At 45.5% G+C, this 20,848-nt stretch overlaps 1 pseudogene; it reads left to right on the plus strand.

Annotated features, from left to right (window-relative positions):
• The first annotated feature begins 6,746 nt into the window (after positions 1–6,746).
• LOC120668119 lies at positions 6,747–7,721 on the plus strand (annotated as a pseudogene).
• The last annotated feature ends 13,127 nt before the right edge of the window (positions 7,722–20,848 follow it).

Consider the following 20,848-nt stretch of genomic DNA (forward strand, 5'->3'; position numbering starts at 1 on the left):
TCGCTTCGCTCGCCGCCGCCATCGCTTCGTCTCCTGGCTGCGACTACTCCGCGCGTGAGAAACGAGCATGCCTGGCAATCGCATCTGGCGCGTTTGGCGAGAAGCGAGCGCCAGAAGGGAGCGCGTCTGGCGGGTGAACATGGCGGTGCGATTGTACGGCAAAGGGCATCCCGCGCCGGTCTACAATGTGTTCATCCCTAATCACGTTGTGTGCGTGAGTTGACTATGCATGCTGTCGATCGGTTTGCATTTTTCGCTTGCACATTAGCTAGTTAGTTATGCATGTTGTTTCTCTGTTTTGCATGCGCACGAGCTCCGACCTGTGGGCAGCCGTGCGCGTAGGAGGCCATGAACCGAGGATAGCTCGTTCATGATGCCTGGGATTGCGGACGTGGGTGCACCCGCGGCCGTGGTGATGGACACGCGACAAAGCCGCAAGGAGCAATAGCACGATCCTGATCTCTGCTGTTTTTCCGTACAATAAAAGGAGAAGGAACACAATAGCAAAAGCTGATAAGTTGTACGCAACACCAAAAACCATTGTGTCCAAGTGATAGCGTGTGTTTTCTTGCTGTGTGAGTTCGTCCTCCGGCAAGCTCGTGTCCTCGACGCCGGCGTACATCGCCGGGTTGAGGTCTGACATAGGTGGGGATGCATTGAATCGCTACTAAACTATTTTAGGTGCCAATTTTTTCTATCAACAGGTTGGGTAGCATGGTTTTCATGATTCAAATTTCATTGTATATTTCTGTCAACTTGAAATTCATTGTATATTGTTCGGTCATAGTATATTTCTGTCAACTTACTATTCGTCACATATTGTATTTGTAATCACTTCAATTTTTGCCTTATATGTAATTGCATGCCATCCAATTTTTTGCATTCTAATCACTTCAATTTATGTCGGTTATGTAGGTAACAGTGGGGATCAATTCAGCATTGAGTTTCACCATGGGTTTAATATGAGAAGCTATGTGGATGAAAAGATCGACTTCTTTGATGATCTAGAGGCGGATACTTGGTCCCTGCTCTGGTTTGATGATTTTGTGGAGCAATTAGGCTACCAAAAAAAATGATAGGCTGAAGTTCTACTGGTTGTTGCCTGGGAAGACCTTAGCAGATGGTCTTAGAATCATCACACAAGACAAAGACACCAATGCCATGGCTTCTATTGTGAGCAAGGTCAAGAACCTTATAGTGTATTTTGATCATGATGACATTGCTGTTGGAATTAATTGGGATGACATTGTTGCTAATCCAGTAGCTGAGCTTCCTAAAGTGATGAGCCCATAAAAAGTGCAACATGTGGGTAAGAAGGTTGGTGAAAAGCTCCATGTTTTAAGGAAAGTGCAACAATTCAATGCCAGTGAAGGAGAATCAAGTGGACCTAAAGATAATACTAGTATAGATTCTGATGGTTTTGTTGACAGTGACTATGTAATTGAGGATGGGGATGACAAGATTCTTGAGACTTTTCTTGATGCTGCTGGAGATGAACCCAAATTAAGAGATAATAAGAAAGCTAAAGGCAGCAGCTTGAAGGTTTTTGAGGTGAGCAGGCCAGATGTAGTGTCAAATGAGGAAGACACTAATGAGGAGGGCCTTGAGCTACCAGACACGGATGGAGAGGGAGAATGTGGACATGGGTTGAAGTCATTCAGAGATGCGGACATGCAAAATCCTGCATTTTCAGTTGGGCCTGTGTTCCCTTCGGTTGAGTAGATGAGAGAAGCCATCAATGAATATAGTGTCAGGAACAGAGTTGTGATAAAGTTGCCAAGAAATGATAGAACAAGAGTCAAAGCTCATTGTGCTGAAGGATGTCCATGGAATCTATATGCTTCTGAGGATAGCAGGATGAAATCTTTTGTAGTTAAAACCTACTATGGACGTCATACTTGCCAGAAAGAGTGGAAAATCAGGAAGTGTACAACTAGATGGATTGCAGCTAAATACATCAAAGCCTTTAAAGCTAATGACAAAATGAGCATTACTAGCCTAAGTAGAACAATACAAAAAGATTGGAACCTAACTCCTTCTAGAAGTAAGGTGGCTAGAGTAAGAAGACTCATTATGAAGAAAATTCATGAAGATGAGGAGCAGCAATTCAATTCTCTATGGGATTATGGTCAAGAGTTGAGGAGGAGCAACCCTGACTCATTATTTTTCTTGAATTCGATTGACAGTAGATTTAGCACATGCTACATGAGCATCGATGCATGCAAAAGGGGATTTCTTTCAGCTTGCAGGCCTGTAATTTGTTTGGATGGCTGCTTCATCAAGACCAAATATGGGGGCCAACTCCTAACTGCAGTTGGCATTGATCCCAATGACGGCATTTTTCCTATAGCAATGGCAGTGGTTGAAGTAGAGTCACTTGTTACATAGAAGTGGTTCTTATTGGATACACTTAAATCTGATCTGAACATTGACCATACCTACCCCTAGACAATAATGACAGACAAGCAAAAAGTAAGTATCTTTCATGTGTGTACCATGCATTATCAGTTATTGTATGTCTACTTATAGTGTGTCATCATATTTGGCAGGGGTTAATACCAGCTGTCTAGCAAGTCTTCCCAGAGTCAGAACACATGTTCTGTGTTAGACACTTATACTCAAATTTCCAGGAGAAGTTCAAAGGTGAAGTGTTGAAGAACCAACTGTGGACCTATGCAAGGTCTTCCTCAGAGGATTCATGGAAGAGGAATATGGAGAATATGAAGGCCTTGGATGCTAATGCTTATGAATGGCTATAAAAAATGGCACCCAACACCTAGGTAATAGCCTACTTCTCCACTTTTCTGAAATGTGACATCTTATTGAACAAAGACTGTGAAGTGTTCAATAACTACACATTAGAGGCTAGAGAGTTACCAATTTTATCAATGTTTGAGAAGATCAAGTGCTAGTTGATGATAAAGCATCATAGTAAGAGGAAGGAGATGGAAATAAGATATCAAGTTCTTTTTGCCCAAAAATAAAGAAGAAGTTGGCCAAAAATACAGAGTTTGCTAATGTATGCTATGCACTGCCAGCTGGAGCTGGAGTCTTTCAGGTGTTAGTCAAAGAATATCAGCAAATTGTAGATCTCACAACCAAAACTGTAGGAGGTGGCAACTGACTTGCATTCCTTGCTGTCATGCGGTCAGCTGTCTAAGACATGAGAGGATAGCACCTGAATCTGTTCTACCAAGCTGCTATTCACTGGATGCTTATAATAATGCATATGCCTATAGCATTTGGCCTTGCAGAGATAAGTCAGAATGGGAGAAAATAGATGCACATCAGGTCCTCCCACCAGTTTATGAGAAAAGGGTTGTTAGACCTCCTAAGGCTAGGAAGAAGCAGCCTCATGAGGTACCAGGAAAAAATGGGCCAAGGTTATCTAGGCATGGTGTGATAATGCACTGCAGCCATTGCTCAGAAGGTGGTCATAATAGTGCTGGATGCAAACTCAAAAAAATGGGCTTAAGTGCAGAAGAAGCAAAAGCTTTGGTTGCCACAACACAAGCCACACTTCAGAGAAAGGCACAAGAACAAGCAATGAGAGCAGCTGTTGATCAAATACCTTCTGAGCAAGTCACTGAAAATGAGATTCCAGATCCAATTAACATTTCATCCACTCAACCACTACCATTTGAAGACATGACACAAGCTAGCACTACAATGCTTTCTCAAATGCTTGGAGATGTCAGATATTTAACTCATACATGCATTGTTGTCTTATTCCTAACATGAAATCTTCACTGACTCTATTTTCTAACATAGGAAACTCTAGAGAGCTCACTGTCACAACCTCAAGAGCCTCTACCAAATCCAGCCTTTATCCTATCTAACCAGCTAGTGGAAAGGCCAATTCCACTGAATACAAGCACAGTTGCAGGTCGGGCTGCATTAGCCAAGAAGAGGAAGACATCCACAAGTGCTAAGACTTCTTCCAAGAAGACAAGTGGAAGAGGAAGAGGAAGGACATCTTGATAATATGTAGTTAATGAAATGCTAGAACGCACTAGTATCTTGCACTGGATGTTTTTGTCTGTTTTTGTTCTATGCACTATGTTAAGATATTACCTCTATGCACTATGTTAAGACATACTATGGTTGCTATGATGAGTGGTGGCCTACCGTGGAGTGTAATGGATCATCTGTTACACTTTTGTTTGTTTCATTGTTGGTTTCGCATTAGCTCTGACATTGTTATTGTTACGACTCTGATTTTCGATCACCTCACGTATGTTACTGTTTATGGTGGTTGAGCTTATAAGCTTCACTTGACTGTCTGATGTTTGAGTTTAGTCGCAATTTAGTTTCTTATGATTTTGTGTTTGTTTAGTTCTGAACCATGTTCCCACTTATTCATATATTATATATATATCAATGATTTAGGGCTTAGTTCCAGAAAATCGTGCCATAGGAAAAGTGCTCCTTGCTTGTGTGCTGTGCATGTCGGTGGTGAGCAAGCAGCAAGCTTTTGGCATTCTTTGTTCATGTGCAGGCAACTCGGCGTGTCCCACCGACGGCAGCAGCAAGCTGCTTGTTTTTCCTGTGTTTGTGTTTTTCTCTTGCAGCTGGTCGGCGTCTCCAAGGCGAGCAGCTCGTCCTCGGCGGCGGTTGGCAGCAGTGCTGCTCGGTGCACACAACCAGGGCAGACGAAGCGATGGCGGCGGCGAGCGGGTATGGATCTCTCGGAACAGATCGATTTTTGATGGTGCTTCCTATTAAGAAACTAAAGAGCAAGGAGTTATTTGCATAAAGGTAAGGCCAGCTGGACCCGTTACGAGGGAATTAGAGACCCAAACTGAGTTTAGGGATGGTAAAGACATACTTTGAAAGTTCGTGGACCGGAATAACATAGCGGAGAAAGTTTGTACTGGTGGTGCACTTTACTCTTTTAAAAATCTTTCTAGCATATTGCACCTTTATTTGGCCTAAAGTGGGTCCTACAACTTTCCACCATCTCTCGCTATCTCTCTTGCAGAGGAATAGGTGGACATACGGCCAATCCCTATTGAGATCAGACACATGGTGTCTTTTTGTATTTCTTAGATTGGGTGCTCAAGTAAGTTCAGCTTCTGAGCACCGGTGGAAATTTTACTCCAGCATATGGTACCGTTCTCAGCTTAGTCTCTCTCATCGTAGCACTAAAAAAATGCACGTTGGAACTGCTCTAACACGTTATTGAGATAGAGATGCCCACCTCGAATCGAATCGTCAGAGAACTAAATCGGATCGAGCTGGATTATCAATTACGCCCCGCCGCCAATTTGAAGATCCGCCTTGCGCGCTCGCCGGACTGCCGCTGACCACGCACCCCTCGCTGAAGCCCCTCCGCCCGCTTCGCTGGCTGCGCGTTCTTGCCTCCCAACGAGCTGCTTTACATCTCTCAATTACGAATCGATTCTTCTCTCCTCTAGTACTTTTGAAAAAAATATCTCATGCAGACGAGCAACTCGCTGCCGGCTACCGTGTGCGTGATGGGATTTTAGAAACGTCTTGAGCAGCTCACCGTACACATAAGTGGGATCCAATATAACTTAAAAAATATCACATGCAGATGGAGGAGCAGCGCTTGCGGCCATGTTTGGTTAAAAACCACGATATTTTTCAAAAAAAAAATCCTACATTCATGATGTATTAAATGAAATCTATTTACAAAATCTTTTCTCAGATATGTGCAAATTTGCGAGCCGAATCTAATAAGTCTAATCAGTCTATGATTAGATACAGTAATGCTACAGTAACCATGTTCTATTCATCCTCTAATTATACGGTCAAATACCTTATTTGATACAGTAACTGCTACAATACCATAGTTACGGAAGTGATTTTATAGTTAGATTTTATTTAATACTTCTAATTAGTAATCAAAGCTGGGAAAAGTTTCACCAAATTTTTTTTGCACCCAAACCAAACGCGCCTATAAATCGACTCCTTCCAGCAGATTTGATCCGATTTATCGAGATCACCTCAAATGATGTAACACCACTCCCAACTCATAGTATCTATACCGCCACATAAGCAAGGCACTATATTTAGAAATCACATCCCTTAATGCATAGTTTTTTTTGGTACGAGTCAATAATTAATACTTACTCAATTATTCTCTCTCCTATCAACCAATCATATTTGTTGTTTTACTTATCATGAGGACACTACTCCTTCCCAATGTAAAATTTGGTAGTGTCTAGTGTATAGATTTTTGTGTAGAAACCAGGTCTTGTATGAGACCCGATTTCTTCGTCTCTTCACTCTCTCTTATTTAATATGGTATCACGTAAACTAAACTTATTAGGTAGCAGTGTAATCAATGCTATGGAAACCATCTTAGATGGAGGGTTGGAAATGACCTCTAAAGAAGCCCTACCAAGTACCAACAATCATGATCTATCCACTTACAATGAAAACATCAACGAAGCTCATCATGAACACACTCTTTGCACAATTAAAGGAGGCTGCACGAATTAGGTACCACCGTGGCGAATTGGGCGCCATTTCCTCACGCCAAGAAAGTTCGATTGGTACGTTGGCAAATTTATGAGTCTACATCAAAATTGTGCCAAAGCAATTGCCAAAAGACCCATACAGAATTTGTAAAAAGTCAGGTACCTTATTTTCTGCGGTCTGTAAGACCTAAATTTAAAGCTAACCAAGAGTAAACCCTGAGTATTTTACTTAACTGTAGATGTAGACTGTGACACTGCTATAAGTAGCAGCTGTGCTAGTTGCTACGCCTCCCTCTCCTCCCCCTCCCTCACCCCCACCCCATTTCTCCGCGGCACGCAAGCTCGGCCACCTGAGCTGCCAGGCCAACCTGATCTCTTCAAGAAACCAAGAACCAGCGCGCGGCCAGCCAGCCATGCCGAGCGCGGCCGGCGGCGCCACCCACAAGGGCGGCATCAAGGCCTACTGGAAGCGCCGCGGCTACGGCCGCCTCGACGCCGCCGCGGCGCAGCGCCGCCCGCGCCTCCCCACCGCCGAGCTCGGCGTCGGCGAGGCGCGGCCGGAGCCGGAGCCGGGCAGGCGCCGGCGCGGGTGGCGCGTGCGCCGCCGGGCGGCGCCTCCTCCTCGCGCTCTCGCCGCGGCGGCTGCTGGCGCGGCTCCGCAGCGTCTACGTGAACGCCATGTACCGGCTCGCGTCCTCCGCCGCCGTCGCCGGCTACGGCGCCGCCGGGCCCTACTGCACCACGGCCGACCCCTTCGCGCGGCCGCGGCCGCTCACCAGGGACTACGACGAGAAGGCGCTCGTCGAGATCTACCGGGCCATCCTCGCGCGCGGGGAGGCCGTGCCGGCGGTCGCCGCCGCCCGGCTGCCCGCGGCGGTCTGATTTGCCCGGGCCGGTGACGACGCCGACGATGCCGACGCGAGCGCAGAGCTGTCGTCACGCCTCCTCTACGCTTCTTGGCTCATGCAAGACTCGTGTATGCTAGGATTTCCTTCCGGTACAGTACATAGCGCGTGAACTCGTATGTTAAATGGGAATTCCAGAGCAATGCGCTGTAAACTACCCGGAGCCGCATCGCATCCTTTCAACATTTGAATTTCACTAGAATCTGGAAGAAACTTTTCGATGAATTTCAACTTTTCAGTTTTCACAAGGATTGGGATGTTGTTCCAAATTCGACAGATTGCAGTGAACACCTAGTACAAAACAGAAGCCGAAGGTTAATAATACTCCACGGCAGCTTCAATGCGGTGGCCAATAATTCCCTTGATTTGATATTTATTTGTTTCTTGGCCACTACGATCGAGTAGATGAATGGCTGCATACGTTTCAGTCCATGTGACTGACTGACTGCTCTGAATAGATACTAGAAAACAGCACATGGAACATGGAGGGTTTGTTTATCATCTTTGATTTTTGAATGGTTGTACCAGTAGGTGCAGGTCAACTGAACTCTGGCTTCCCACGCAACGTAAGGAGTGACGTGTGAATTGTAATGCCTTCTTGGGCTCCAGTACTACTAGTATATAGGCCGTGTTTAGTTACAAAAATCAAAATTCCAAATTTTTTTTCCGACACCTGCATGGAGACTTAAATCTAGACAAAATAAAAAACACATTGCGACTGCTGTCTGTAAATGGCGAGACGAATCTAATGAACCTAATTAGGCTGTAATTAGATGCTAAATTACTACAGTAATGCTACAGTAAATAACCTCTAATGACGGATTAATTAGGCTCGCTAGATTCGTCTCGCGATTTACAGACGAGTTCTGTAATTATTTTTATAATTAGTCTATGTTTAGTACTTCAAATGTAGAAAGATGTTTTTTTTCAAAAACTTTACAACGCGCAACTAAACACGGCCATATTTTAGAATGGTGACAGGCAGAATAAAATTGGTTGGGATTTGGCACGTCACGTTGGGTGCCTTTTTGGTCGCATTCCACATCGATCCTACGCACGCAGGCGTCTGCTTGTGGTGCCTAGCAGCATCCTGTTTCTGAACGGTTACATACGACGATTGAAAAAGAAAAAAAAATCACGTCCCGAATTAACAAAGTTTGAATTTTATAAACTGCTGCTGCTGGCCACCTCTAATTTATGATCGTCCGGAAGAAAACCTGCGCACGATCGATTTCCGACAACTCGATTTCCAACGGCAGGTCGGAACAGCTTCTCACGTGTTGCAGTAATATTTTTTTGATAAAAACTTTTCAACGAAAAAAATTAAGAGATCGAAAAATCTTTGTACAGTATTGTTTATTCAATAAAACTTTTCAGAGAAATCTTCAATAAAAAAATTGAAGAGACCGGAAATTCTCGATGAAAAAAGTTTGAAAGAGAAAGTTTTGAAAAAAATTTGAAGAGAAATTTTTTGCATCCAAAACTAAAAAAAAGTTTGGAAAAATTTTTATAAAAACTTTTACATTCAAAAATCAAAACAAAAAGAAAAAAGCACCGCTACCCGGGGAGCTCGCCGCCACCGGCGGCGGCGGCGAGCGCCCAGGGAGGTCCCTCGCCACCGCAGGGGGCGAGGCTCGGCGAACCTCCTGCCGCGCCACGCGCAGAGCTCACCGGGAAGTCCGACGTTGCTCCGGCTCCACCCTACCACGCCGCCGCCGCTCCCGCCCTGCACCAGCTGCGCTGCTCCGTCCAGCGCTGCTCCTTCTCGGGGAGTGCGCCGCCGCCCTGCACATCTCTACCGCCTGCTGTGCGCTCAGAGAGAGGGAAGAGATAGAAAAACAAAGAGAGAGGCTGGCAGCAAGAAACGAGAGGAGGTAGTGGAACACTACTAGAAAAACTGCCTTTGGCACCGGTTGTAGAATGCTTTTGGTACCGGTCAAAAAACCGGTACCCCCAAAGTGGGTAAAACAACCGGTGCCTAAGCCTTCAAAATTCACGCAAAATATTCTCTTTATTTGGAACTTGAACTCGCGACCTCTAGCCTTGCACATTGCTCCTTTACCATCTCAGCTACACAGTTGTTCTGATCGAGTAGGAGATATTTTTCTTTTAAAGTAACCAATGGATGAGCCTAAGGTACCGGTTGGTAACACCAACCGGTACCTAAGGCTCATCTATAGGTACCGGTTGGTGGTACCAACCGGTACTATTATAAAAGTTACCACCCGGTACCTATGGAGAGACTTAGGTACCGGTTGCTAATACCAACCGGTACCTAAGGCTCATTTATAAATTCCATCCACCCCAAAAGTACCGGTATGGAGATGAACCGGTACCTATGTTAGCATAGATACCGGTTCATCTCTATACCGGTACTTTTGGGGTGGACCTAAGGCTTATTTTCTAGTAGTGGAAGTTGTAAAGTTTCAGTGGACCCCACCATGTGCATCGGTCGGATTGACCGTAAGCTACTCCCTCCGTCCCAGAATATAAGCATTTGTTGACTTTTACTGATCACGTTTGACTATTCGTCTTATTTAAAAGAATTATGAAAATGTAAAAACAATTATGATATACTTAAAATATATACGATGATAAAACGCGTCATAACAAAATAAATAATATTTTCACAAATTTTTCGAATAAGACGAATGGTCAAATGTGAATCGCGAAAATCGATAAATACTTATATTTTGGGACGGAGGGAGTATCTTCCGTCCGGCCAACCGTAAAAGCAAGATTGGGCTGCTGAAACCCCTAGAGCAATTCCCTTCTTTCCGTAGACGATACTCTTATCAGTACACTCGGGGCCTGTTTGGATGGCGCCTGGCAGGCAGGTCCCCTGCCCAGGCAGCGATCCTAGCCCCATGCGACCGAAATCGGACGCCTGAGATTGCTGTCTGGTGCAGTCACTGCGTTCGGCTGGTGTTGTAGACTCCAGCGCTACATTATTTCTCTTTCAAATCCCTTCAGCTCCAGCCTCCAGCCACCAGCCAAGTAACAATGTTTTTCTCTCACAGCACTCCAGCCTCCAGCTCCAGCCTGCCGAACGCAGTGAAATTTGCCAGGGCTCCGACCAAAAAGCCCTCGGTGCTGCGGTCGTTGCAATTCTTTTGGTGCCACGTCACGTCTCGGCACCCTCCCCGTCGCGCGATTTGGACAGATGCAGCCATGCAGGTCCTGCCATGCGCATGCGGCGCCCATATTGATATTGCCCGGCGCCCGCCGTCACGATCATTGGACATCGCTACCGTTACCTAGCGCCACGCCTAGCGAGCGTTAGCATTTTACCTAGTAATTAAATCCGCAGGCGGCGCATTACTGCGTCGTGCTGCCGGGGGCGCGCGGCGGTCGCCGTCGGCGCCGGCTGCCTGCCACGTAGGTGACGGCGGCCGGATGGGCGGATCCGTGGATGGCGACGGGACGACGATCGAGCTCCCTGCATCGGCCACGCCCGGCGCGGAGTATGGAGGGGGCGGATCGGGGAATACGCGGGCGGTCGCTTTCGCGAGGTTCCCCGTACGTCGGCTAGCTTCGGGATAACGTACGTACGTCAGGAGCGCGCCTGCCGCTTTGATGCCTCTCTGCACGTAAACCTGGGACGATAGATGCCCGATCAGTGCGGCACCAGCCACCAGCTAGTAGCATCAAATGACCAACTGCGTAGTACTAGCAGGCTTTTTTTTTGAACGAACGGGGACAAGATTGTGCGCCATTTCTATTAGTAAAGGAGTTTACAAGTAAGCGCTCTCAGCGGAGCGAAAACAGGTCAAAAAAGAAGTATACTATACAGAAATACAACAAGCGCTCTCAAGCACCACTCAAGAACGAAGCGAGGCGCTTCGCTCCCGCCATTCCCCAAGCTCGGGCTTCCTCCTTGATTTTGAGTAGCAAGTTCGTGGCTGACTGCTCCTTCCGGTGGAAAGTTCGTGCATTACGTTCCTTCCAAATCTCCCAGACAACTAAAAGTATAAGAGAGCGCAATCCACTTCGCGGGACCCGTTCTTGTTCCCCGCATCACCCACCATTGAAGCACACTATCACTTGGCTCCCAATGGGTCGGTCTAAGCTGCGGGTAGTGTGTCCAATCAGCGATCATCATCCAGACGCGTCTTGTGTAGTGACAATCGGCGAGCAAGTGGTGAGCTGTTTCTTGGCTTTGTCGGCAAAGTGGGCAACAATCATTCCTCGGCCATCCCCTAGTTGCAAGGCGGTCCGAAGTCCACACTCGGTTTTGCATCACAAGCCATACGAATAATTTACATTTTGGCGGTGTCCACGGCTTCCAAATTAGTGGGCATGGGTTTCGCCCTCTAGCAGGCTTTAATTATGAATGAAAACGGTGACGGGCACCAACAAGCCGCACCAGCCACATACGGAATATTGGGACTGCACGGCTCGCTAGAAAAGCAACAAAGCTCTCAGGATTCTGATGTGCTTTTTTAGGCAATGCCAGGGGCTGCATCAGTTGACAATATATATAGTTACGGTCTTTGGCAAGTGCCTCTAAAAGAAAGTTTGGGGGCACTGCCATTCCAAATTAGATGGCTCTTATTCGCCGAGACCCTCCTAGCACTAGCCTATTAGCTTCTCGCCTTCTCGGCAGGCATAAGAAAATTTTACAGATAAACATCGTCTAACTAGCTCCTGGACATGCATCATGCATGCCCGATGCTTGCAAGCATCGACCGCTCACCATCATGAGAATTTAGCAAACTTATAAGCAGATTGATGCTACCTGATTCCACTGTAATCTTGTTGAAGCCCGTGGCAATTATTGCCACGTGAAGGCCATCCCTCGCCGCCCCAGCTTCAGACATCAAAACATCATTTAACATTAGAAAGAGTCTCGTAAAAACGTGCTTCAGCTACCACAAAACTGCCATGCTCTCTCGGATCACCACCCTACTTGCTCCATGTAAGCGAGATTAACATGAAAAGCTGCATCCGTATTCTGACTCGAGTTGGTCTCTGAGATTAGAAGGACTGTTTCAAGCATCTCAGGAGATTCTGATGTTGGAGGGGCTCTACTCTAACCAGAAACAAGTTGAAAATTGGTGTGTGTTGGCTGATTTTTGTTGGAGCTGAACCAGCATGCCGTTATAGATTTGTCAGGGAGATGAGAAGCTTGTTCCAGGCACATCGATGTGTATGTATAAGTTTAATTATTCACCTGTTTAATACATCTCCATTGCTCTATATAGCTCAGAAATCCAAGTTGGACACGTAATTTGTAGACTAAACTAGAGCGGTTTAAATGTTCATACTTAGTCTAACTTATAAAAAGTAATTTATCTAAATGCTCTCAACCATTTGCACGTCTATATGTAAGATTTTTTTTGAGCTACAAATGGCTAATTTTAAGAAATCTATGAAGTTGAAGCTCTATCAAATAAAACCTATATAGGGCCTATTTGACAGGGCTTATTTCGGCTTTGGCTTCACCTGTTTCACGGGAACGGAGGCACCATAGCGTGAAGACGTTTAATAAGCCGTTGCGTTGAGAGAGAAATACACGTAGAGAGAGGTGCACAAGAGCAGCGAAGAAAAGGAGACCTAGAAAAGTGGGAGGAAAGACTGGCGAGGATATCTGAATCTTGTAGATTTCAGCTTGTTGTTCATATATATTGTTAAGCTGATTTTTGCAGTCAGTTTGCTTCTTTGAATTAAATATACTGACTACAACTTATATGCATGGATGTGTTGACGCAAAAAATCAGTCCCACGACGATTCTCATGCGCCACACATGAAAGTCTGGGAGATCTACTTTACTCCAGTACAACTCCTTAGTGTGCCAGTCAATTTGACCATTCAACTGACAAGGTCAAGATAATCTGAGCCAATTGACCGTCAGACTGATGTGATCGTGGAATCGGTTGCATATTGGCTGACAACGAAGCACAAGCCATCGACTAGTAACTCGATGAGGATCGAGCAATTACTGAACATTTATCTTATCGCAAAAGACCAACAAGCCAATAACAATTAATCTGCTATCACCGCTAATTGATTGGAGCTAACCGAGATAGCGATGGTAGCAGTAAAAAGTTTAAACAAGGCCAAGACAATGATCTAAGGCTAATGAGAACTAATCCGATGCTTTCATTAAATAAATCAATCTTTCTTAGCACCTAGCTAAGCAACCGATTCAACCGATATAAGTTGACATATCTAAACAAGGTCAAGATAATCGTGATTCTATAGATCCAACAAATTTATAAGGTCGAAATGATGCAGCCTTATATGATATGATAAGAATCGACAAACTGATAGGTAAACTAGACGAAATTACAATGATGTGCTGATAATTAAAGTCTATAACACATGATAAAAACAAAGCTTACAAGCAAACCAGATAACAAGACAATACAATCCTGATTGCCGAAGAACTCGTCATATATAACATTACTCCTACTGTCGGTGTTTACCGCCAACCTTCTCAGGGATACCCTTAGCAGTAGGGTTTGTAGGTAGGGATCGACTGCTATAGAACTCGATGGTACAAGGAACACAAAGATTTAGACAGGTTCGGATCGCGAGTTTGCGTAATACTCTACGTCCTGTGTGGTTTGTATTGCCTTAGGTGTTAATGATTGTTTGGAGGGGTCCCTGCCCACCCTTATATATCCGGGAGGACATGGTTACATGGAAAGTCCTAACTGAGTACAGTTGGAATCCTACTACAACACAATCGGCTAGTTTCCTTTGTACTGCAGCTTGTCCTACGTCCATTCGAGTAGTTACAAAAGAGGTAAGGTACATCCATGAGCTATCCCTTACTCTAGAACATTCTATATCTATAAGCAGTCCCGCTGTCTCGGGTCTGATAAGCCCCCGAGCTCTTCGTAGCTGAGTTCTGCAGGCGTCGAGTACTTGGCTGGGCGTCTTCGAGTACTTCATGTGGTCATAACGTCCTTCCGGTTGCTTCTGGTCCTTCCTTCAGTTACGTCGAGTAGTCCTTCAAGTACTTCCGTTTGCTTCGAGGCTGTGAGATGATCAAGCCCCGAAATCTTGAACATATATGGTGCGCGAAGTTCTCGCGCTCCATATGGAGTAGCCCCCGAGCCTTAGGTTGAATCGTAGAATCAGGATGAGGGTCACTTCAGTCTTTTTACTTCTTTATTTTCCAAAAAAATTGAAAAATAAATCTCTGATTCCTATATCCCGCAGCCCCCGAGCCTTAAATCAAAATCCCTTTTGCTGCGAGTAGCCCCCGAGCTTAGATTTGGAATTAAGGATTTAAGACGTGGCATCAGATTTTATCCTTCTAATTATTTGCAGGATTCATCAGATCCGGAATCCGAAAAGACCTCTTTTTCGGTTAAAATCTCAGAAAAATGATACAATTGGATCCGCCACACTGATTGCACCCGAAATAACTTCAGGAATAAAACCCAGGATGTACGGCTCTTTATTCAGTTCTCACGTGGGATGTTACTATTTGGAGAATCTGCATTATTGCATTTTGACTGCGTCCATGAAACGTGCACTATTGATTCACGAGTTCTCCTTAGTAAGCCCCCTTGTGGCCATAAAAGGCAGGGGAGAGGCCCTTAGCAGAATCACCGAAGTGTAGTAGCCATGGCTTTTTCTTGGCGTTCTTGCTCTCGCCCTCCTGAGATTTGTGTAGTTCTTCCCAGCAAAAGATGCTAGAAGAGAACTTCCGAGTGACAAGAGAAGTCTCTGCTGCTGTTGTCGGTCAAAACCCACCGACGAGGAGCCGGGAGGCCGCCGGGGCGCTGGCTGGCACCGGTCCCTCAGTCAACGGCCCAGATCCTGGCACACGTCGTCGCTTCCGGAGATGCAGGGCGTGCCACCTGATCTATACCCGATCAGGAGGGTGCGAACGTGCCTTTGACGATTTGCCTACAAGCGCAGACACGTGTAAACATTAGTCCGAGCCGTGGTCAGCTCCCCGGGACGACTCTTGCATCGGCTTTAAAGAGCCGATCGAGTCCCGGTGTCAGATTGGATCTGCATATCCAGATGGTAATGGATAAAACAAATAACTGCAAAAACTGCTTCAATTAAATCTAGCTAATCTAATCCACGACGGTAAAAGCTTCACTGCTAGATCAGAACATCCTACACGTAGTTAGGCCTAACGAGGGTAAAAGATAACCGAACCTTGACCAGAAAAGAGGCCTAAGAACAAGCAAAAGCCAATTCCCGGATCAATCCCTATTAAGATCAAGGCAAAGCATCTAATACGTCGCCGGATCGTCCAACCCGTTTGCAAGGCCTAAACTAGCAGATATTACGCCAATTCTTAAGTATAAGAACTAACCATAACAGATTAGATCTACTAGATAAAAAAGGAGCAGAGTGTCATCTCTACGTGACTAATTCCATGCAACGAGAATTAGTATAAGATTAAAACATGATCGCGCAGAGATGACATGTTGTTCGTAGATGATAAGCAACAAAAGCACGATGAATCTACTAAAAATCATGCTACGAAAATCAGGATAACTAGCACTACTCGCCATCAAAAACGCTTCAGTACGAGTAATACCAAGGTAAAAGCAAGAACAACGCTGCCCTGATCGCAAGAAGCGATCTGGGCAGCATGGCGCTTACTTGGACGAAACCCTAGAATTAGGGGTGACGGTGCGCCGATAGTTGTTGTTTGCAAAACGTGATGACGTTCTCCCTTTACGAATATCATAGGGTACATATTTATAGTCCGGAGACTTGGAAAACAATCTAAACCAACGTGTCCAAATCGAACTCTATCTCTAACCCAAACTAAACTAAATCTAAAGATACATGGCCCACATGGCCCTAACACTCACGCAGGAGCCGATTCACAAGCCTTCTTTAATTTCTGCTTTAAGCCCAACTTGCTCGCGGCCCATTAATTAACCCTGTTAATTTATGGTGATAACACATGCCCCCCAAGTTTCAAAGTATGAATGCTTTGAAACTTTGTATAGTCGACACCTCAATCTGCATGATGGACTCAGCACCTCGGCTCTTCTGATAGCTGATACTTTACTGATAGCCGACGCAAAGAGACGAATCGACTTTACTCCTCCTGCTAAATAACTTGGATCTTTTGAACAGAAAATAACTTCACTCCTCAAATGATTCTCTCAAATCGCTCAATGTGTATGATTCCTCACCAAAGCATTATATTACCTCCTTTCTCCCTATCTCTAGTATGACTTTTTGTGCAGTTCAGGGTAGGGAAGGACGAGGTAGCATACTTGGGCCGCACATGTTGCAAAGTCAAAGACCGGATCCAATAGAGAAAGCAAGTCATACAATCAGATCAAGATGTGCATGTGTGTGGAATTTTTGTGGCTGGAACTCGCATCCCCCTTTTGCAGAACTCTCCCTTTTATCTTTCGTTGAGATATGAGCTGTCTTTCATTTTTCTTTCTTCTTTTTTATCTTCTCATGCTTTTTGGGGCACGGACATTATATTTTTTATTTTTTTACATAGACCAAATCTTTCTACATGATGAATATAAAGAGTTCTGTCAAAAAAGGAATGGAGCATTTTTATGGATGGAAGGCATATACTTGCGTAACTTCCAGTGTAGAAGTCAGCATATGAGTGGTTGAGTACATGGAGTGTACGTGATCTTGATCTTAAAAATATGAAGCGAATCTCACAAGGATCACAAAGAATTTGACAATGCTCAATGCAAACACATGCAGCATATGTATAAAGGTTTTAAATGTGTATATATGGCTTTGGTAGGAATTTAGCATATCACTGAGGAGCTAAGCTATTTAAATTCAAAATTCCCAAGTATTTTGCAGTAAGAAATAAAGTTTGCTCGTCATACCGATATCAACAGTGTTGGCGGCATCGGCAATTTGTTGGTGATCTCCTGTAGCTTCCCGATGCTCTCAACAATTGGTCGATAGAATAGATCCTGCTCTTTTTTTATATGCTGGAGGTGATGGCAACGCATCGGCTTTCCTTAATGTTACTGTTCCTGGAGGTGATGGCAACACATCGGCTTTCCTCACTGTCCCTTGAGGCGATGGCAACATATCAGCTCCCCATACTGTTCCTGGAGGTGATAGATTTCAACTCAACGTGTTGGCCTTTTATAATACAGCCAGATGGATTTCATCGGCTCTTGTTATTCGCCTTCCCACATGCTCGGGAAATATTTCTTGAGGTGTTGGCCATTGACGGCTACAGGAAACTTGACACCATCTAATTCTTCAAGCATGTACGCATTTCTAGGCAAGACTTGATCAACCTTGTACGGCCCATGCCAAGTTGGAGACCACTTACCATACTTCCTATCTTTAGTTCCCAATGGTAGCACTGCCTCCCAAACCAGGTCTCCGACCTAGAAATCTTTTGGCTTGACCTTTTTGTTGTATGCACGAGCGACTTTAGCCTTGTTTTCCTTGATCTTCTCAAGTGACCAAAGTCTTAGCTCCGTGAGATCCTCCACATTGTCGCTCATCAAGGCTGCATACTCCTCAGCCGACAGATCATTCTGGAACTCAACATGCCTCGATCCGGCCGTGATCTCCCATGGCAACATAGCGTCTTGTCCATAGACCAGATGGTATGGTGACGGCTTGATGGATCCGTGACACGAAATACGTTATGCCCACAAAGCCTCTGACAACACCTCGTGCCAGCGCCTAGGATATTCATCGATCTTCCTTTTGATCAGCTTGATAAGGCTCTGGTTGGATGCTTCAGCCTGTCCATTAGCCTGGGCATAATATGGGGATGATCTGATCAGCTTGAACCCCGTGTCATCGGTGAACTTCCTAAATTCCTCCGATATAAAGACCGATCCTCTATCGGTCGTAATGGTCTGGGGAATCCCGAACCTATGAATGATGTGCTCTGTAACGAAACTGATCACATCTTTCGATGCCACTGACCTCATGGGTACCGCCTCCACCCATTTCATGAAATAATTTGTGACAGCCGACACCCATTGGTGACCTTTGCTGGATGGCGGGTTGATCTGGCCAATCATATCCATGGCCCAACCCCTGAACGGCCATGGCTTAATGATATGATTCATTACTGATGCCGGCACCATCTGAATCTTGCTGAATCTCGGACATGCCTGACATCCCTTGTAATATTTAAAGCAGTCCTCAAGCATGGTAGGCCAGTAATATTCCGATCGCCTAATCAGCCACTTCATCTTATGAGCCGATTGATGAGTACTGCAGGCTCCCTCATGAACCTCATGCAAGAGCCGATTCAACTCCGAAGGCCCCAGATATTTAAGCAGCAGTCCTTCCAAAGTCCTGTAGAACATATCGTCCCCTATCAGAACATACTTCATAGCTTTGAGTCTTATCCTTCTGGGTGCCCCGCGAGCCAAATCCTTCAAATAATTGAAGATATCGGCTCTCCAATGTCCAGGTTCTAAAAACTAAACCTCTACATCTACCCCATCGGCAGTTTCCTTGTATCCAGAAGCCATCTGTGCCAAGTCATTGGCTTCACTGTTCAAAGTCCTTCGTATCCAGTGGAAATTAATGTACCTGAATTGTGACATCAACTCACGGCACTGCATCCATATCGGAAAACGAGGCTCGCTCTCACATTTATATTCTTCCGTGAGCTGAGAAATCACTAGTTTCGAATCCCCAAATATTTCCACTACTTCTGCACCAGCTTTCGGGAGTAATTCCATCCCCTTGCGAACGGCCTCATACTCTACTAAATTATTGGTGCATGGAGTAGCCATCCTGATGGAAAAAGAATAAGTCGCCCCACGAGGCGATACCAAAAGAATTCCTACGCCGCACCCATCATCACAAGCCGATCCGTCGAAAAACATGACCCAGGCACGTACAAAAAGTGCAGACACGTCAGTGTTGACCCTGTCTGCAATTAGATCCGCTAGTGCCTGTCCCTTGACTGCCTTTGCAGGTTGATATCGGATATCGAATTCTGACAACGCAAACATCCATTTTCCTAGTCGGCCTTTTAGAATAGGAGCCGACAGCATATGCTTGATGACATCTGATTTACATATGACAAACATTTCCGCCGAGAGCAAAATATGTCGAAGCTTTGTACATATAAAGAATAAACAAAGGCAAAGCTTTTCAATCTCAGGATACCTGGTCTCGGCGTCCAACATGCGTCTGCTGAGGTAGAAGACAACCCTCTCCTGATCGTCATGTTTCTGAATCAGAACCGAGGCGATGGAAGTGTCACCCACGATCAGGTACACGTAGAAAGGCTTGTCCTGTTGAGGCGGAACCAATACTAGAGGCTTCGACAAATATTCCTTGATTTCATCAAGAGCCTGCTACTATTCTGCCCCCCAGTGAAACTCAACCTTGGACTTGATCTTCACCAGACCCATGAATGGCTCGATACACCCAGACAGATTGGAGATAAATCTCTGACAAAGTTGATTTTGCCGATGAGCTTCTGTAACTCTTTCTTCGTAGTAGGCGGCTTCATTGTCTTTACCGCTTCTTGACTCTTCAAGCCGATCTCGATTCCTCGCTCATGTACCAGGAATCCTAAGAACTGACCGGCCGATACGCCAAAGGCACATTTCTTCGGGTTCATTTTGAGCCCAAACTTCCGAGTCCGCTCCAAAACCTTACACAAATCTTCCAGATGCCCCAGCCGATGTGGACTTGACCACGACATCATCAATGTAGATTTCTACCAGCTTGCCGATGAGATCATGAAAAATGTAATTCATGGCGCGTTGATACGTTGCGCCGGCATTTTTCAATCCAAAGGTCATAACCAAGTACTCGAACAAGCCGACCGCGCCTGGTACTCTGAACGTGGTCTTGCTTATATCCTCTAGGGCCATGAAGATCTGGTTGTAGCCGGCGTTACCATCCATAAAGCTCAGCATTTTGTGACCGGCAGCGGCGTTGATCAATGTTTCTGCCACGGGCATCGGATATTCGTCCTTTGGCGTCGCTCTGTTGAGGTCTCTGAAATCCACGCAGACTCTCCATCGGCCATCCTTCTTCTGTACAGGGACCACACTAGAGATTCATTCTGCATACCTACATGGCCTGATGAACCCTGCGTCCAACATCTTTTGCACCTCTTTCTTGACCTCCTCCAGGACTTCAGCCTTCATCTGCCTTGCTCGTTGTTGAAACGGCCGAAATCCTTTCTTAAGCGGGAGCCGATGTTCGACGATGCTTCTATCCAGACCAGGCATTTCAGTATAATCCCACGCGAAACAATCCCGGTATTCTCTCAACAGTGCTATCATCGGCTCACGCAGGCTCGGTCTAGCTTCTTGCTGATAAATGTTGGCCGCGGCTTATCCCTGGGACCGATATCAACTTCCTCCAAATCGTCAGCTGATGTAAACCCATACCCCAACTTGCCGTCGCCTGTAAAATCGACTGTGGACGCAGGTGACTCGTCATCATCTGCCACGTCGACAGCAAACACTCATTAACTAACCAACTGCCAGAGCAGGCTAAAATCTGTCCGCAATGTAACAGTTTCGACTCTAAACAAGAATTGTCTATTTTTTGGGGCCGGTCGCTGGGACCGG

The sequence above is a fragment of the Panicum virgatum genome, chromosome 3N (assembly GCF_016808335.1).
Source record: "Panicum virgatum strain AP13 chromosome 3N, P.virgatum_v5, whole genome shotgun sequence".
NCBI classification, from domain to species: domain Eukaryota; kingdom Viridiplantae; phylum Streptophyta; class Magnoliopsida; order Poales; family Poaceae; genus Panicum; species Panicum virgatum.